Source organism: Triplophysa dalaica, chromosome 5 (genome assembly GCF_015846415.1).
Source record: "Triplophysa dalaica isolate WHDGS20190420 chromosome 5, ASM1584641v1, whole genome shotgun sequence".
NCBI lineage: Eukaryota > Metazoa > Chordata > Actinopteri > Cypriniformes > Nemacheilidae > Triplophysa > Triplophysa dalaica.
The window spans coordinates 24,873,021-24,876,745 of NC_079546.1; positions in this window are offsets into that span (position 1 = coordinate 24,873,021).

Below are 3,725 nucleotides of genomic sequence, written 5' to 3' on the forward strand. Positions count from 1 at the left end.
TTTTGACACATTTGAGTCTCCAATGATCACAAATTTCTTTCTTATCGTCAGGCACCAGTCAGAGGATTTTTTGTTCGTCGATATGTGTCTGACGGGCCTGGTAGGTGTTGTTTGATCGTCTGGTGTGACAGGAGTTTTGTCCTGTGTACGTGTACGTGTCCGTCCCACCAGAGCAATTTCTGGTGAGATCTGTGTTCCGTGTGATGTGTATGTGAGCGGGTCTGGGTCTGTGTCTAGAAAAATAAGTTCCTCCGTCGGTACTTCCGGTGGGCTTCTTTGTTCTCCAAAGGATCCGGAGTAGGTCGATAGCTCCACTTCGATGGATGACATTGGTGTTGTGTTGCCCGGTGTGTGAATTTGTGCTTTATGTGTGTCCGTGGGCAGAGAAGACTGTTGCTCGTTTCCATCTTTCAGCTCGGTTGGCTTCTCCTCGATCACGCGTAGGGAAGGAGTCGGGCACATGTCGATCTCATTCATTGGAGTAAAGTTCACGCAAGGTGCCGAGATTCTCTTGGACTTTTTAGTCCTTTGCTCTTTTGGGGCGGGACCGCCTTCCGGTGGAGGAAGAGGAGGAAAGTCCTTATGGAATGAGGCGCTTTCGACCGGGGCCGAAGATGTTTGGGTTTCGGTCGTGGTCATTCGAGGTCTTTGTCCTGCTTCCACACGTGAGGTAGATGCCTCGTTGTTTCTTTGTGCTGTGCGACTTGGAAATTCGGCGGTAATGAGTGCTTCCGTCTGTTCGAAAGTTTCCGATCTAAATTTGCGTCCAAAATTGCGTACGGCCCACTTTTTTGCAATTCTGAAAGGCGCTCTCCATTCGTCGTTCGTCACAGTATTTTTTAGCTCACCAATTGACACCTCAATCAATGACTCGTAGTGTTGTTCTAGAATCAATTGTGTCGTGTAGGCCCAGTTTTTTGCGTTGCCTTCTAATAGTTGTTGTGATTTGTTTGTTGATGCAACCGGTTTGACGGTGTCAATTAAATAGTTTGTCATTCTTTTGAATGTAATCGGTTGGTTGTTTTTAATCTTTGTCGTCACGTTTTGTAGGTGATGTACCAGACGCAAGATTCTATACACGGTTTTGGTTGTAGTTCTGAAGTGAGGGGAAGCTTGGATATATTCGCGTTCTTTACTTCCTTCAGACCTATCCCTTCGAAAGGGCCTCCGTGTGTGATCTGATTTTGTGTATCTATGATCTGTTTGATTTTCAACGTACCCAGAGCGATCCCTGCCCGGGGCTCTTGTGAATCTCCTATCCCGACGGTATAGGTTCTGCGTGTAATAATCCTCTCGAGGAGGTCCACGCCTCCGTTTATCTGAATCATGCATGTTCAGCGAATGTCTCCACATGACCCGTTTCATACGTCTCTCAATAAAAGAATCTTTGTTGAAGGTTTCCAGGTGTTGTTGTTCTGGTGTTCAGTCAAAGTGTTGTCTCAAAATGTTGTTATATTTATTACTGGACATTTAATTCTTTATTAAAGGTTTCCAGGTGTTGTTTTTCTGGTGTTCAGTAAAAGTATTGTCTCCAAATGTTGTTATATTGGTATCTTATTTTTGATCCCACCGAAATCAGATGTCTCAAGGTGTTTTACAAAAATAAGGAGGGGAAAGATTTAATTTCCTAAACTCTATATCCGTCCTTTTCTAGGTGCAGGATAATAAGTGGAAGTTTTAATGAGTAGAATCGATCGATTTTTATTTTGTGAAATTCAAGCACAGTCGCGACGTTTCGATACAATCTGTATCTTCCTCAGGCTGGCTTGAATAAGTATCTCATAGCTCTATAGAAAAGCTCTCGTGTGTTGTTTCAGTAGAAGTGAAGGTGAGTTGTGCGCAGCTGCTATTTATACAGAGTGAGTGAGCAGGGCTCCTCCCACTTCTGAGAGCAATGCTTTTTTAGGTTTGTTCATTCAGGATTTTTATTTTAGGATCATGTTTTTATTATAATTATTTCTGGTTTTAGTTTGTATTCATATGAATTTTTCTTAAAAAATCAGGACAATCATGTATGACATAAGAATAATTTTTAAACCTGTTTTGTTTCCATAGTGTTGATGTTTCTTGTCTCCTGCTGTATATGAGTTTTAATCTTTTAGGGAGGATTCATATTTTCCTTCATCATGTTGTAAGTAATCAAATTGTTTATTAATTTTGTTTTTATTTTTATTTTATTAATCAATGTCCTGGGTCTCTCTAACAGGTGGAGAGGCACTGGCTCTATTAGGGGAATAAACATCTCACACCCCAAACAATGTCCAGGGATGAGTTTTGCACTCTCCATCTCCAGTCCACGAAAGACCCCGGCTTATGATCAGGTTAAACATTTTTTTGTTTTTTCAGCGTTTTGGTAGGGAGGGTCCAAATTTTTAGGTTTCTAGAATTTAAAAGATGTCTCCATTTAGGTTTTAGTTGAGTTTCGGTAGGGTGGGTCCCGATTGTTAGGTTACATCATTTTAAGGGGGTCTCTTTTTAGGTTTAGGTGTTAGGAACAGTTTTGGTAGGGTGGGTCCACATTTTTAGGTTTCTGGAATTTTAAAGATGTCTCCATTTTGGTTTTAGGTTCAGAGTTTCGGTTGGGTGGGTCCAAATTGTTAGGTTAAATAATTTTAAGGGGGTCTCCTTTTAGGTTTAGGTGCAGAGTTGTAGTAGGGTGGGTCCAAATTTTGAGGGTATAGGATTTTTAAGGGGTCTCCATTTTAGGTTTAGGGTCAGAGTTTCGGTAAAGTGGGTCCAAATTGTTAGGTTAGAGAATTTTTAGGGGCGTCTCCTTTTAGGTTTAGAGTTGTAGTAGGGTGGGTCACATTTTTTAGGGGGTGTAGGATTTTAAGGGATCTCCATTTAGGTTTAGGGTCAGAGTTTCGTTAAAGTGGGTCCAAATTGTTAGGTTAGAGAATTTTAGAGGGGTCTCCATTTTAGGTTTAGGGAGGAAGTTTTGGTAGGGTGGGTCCAAATTGGGTTAGGGTCATTATTTTGTAGGGGTGTAATTTTAGGTGTCAAGGTCCGGATTGGGGATGGTGGGTCCAAGTTATTGCTCTTAGCATGAGTACTTTTTTGGTTTCAGTCGTTCAGACCTCTCGGAAAACGAGTTTCTAGTTTGTTGATCCATCTTGTTTCTGCCATTAATCTGTCTTTTAATGTCCAATGTGTGTTTGACTCTAGACCTGTGACTCTTAAGGATGAGATATCGTGTTTAATAAAATGGTTGACAATGTGTGTGTGTTTCTCCTCTTTTTTTGTGATGTTCTGTATGTGACGATGCATTCTTATTCGAATGGAATTTTTTGTTTGTCCCACATATTGTTTGGCACATTTGTGGCATGAAATTATGTATACACAATTTTCGGTCTGAGGACTGAGGGGTCTTTTTAATTTGAAAATGTGTTTTGTGTAGTGACTGGTGATCCAATTTTTGGTTTCATAATATTTAGGTGTGGTCCCTCTTTTGCTCCGTTTTGTGTTTATCGGGGTTAATTTGCTTTTGACCAAAAGATCCTTGAGATTCTTATTTCTCCTAAATGCGGAAATGATTTTGTGTTCTTTAAGATATGGTGTATGTGACAAAAACTTCTGGAAATTTGCTTTAGTTTCTAGGTTGAGTTGGACACTCATTTCCGAAAATGTATTTACAAACGGTATGATCTTGTCGTCTTTTTTTGCATTTTGAGTTTTCTGTTTGAATTGTTTAAAGGCTTTTCTCAAAAATGTCCTCGTGTACCCTC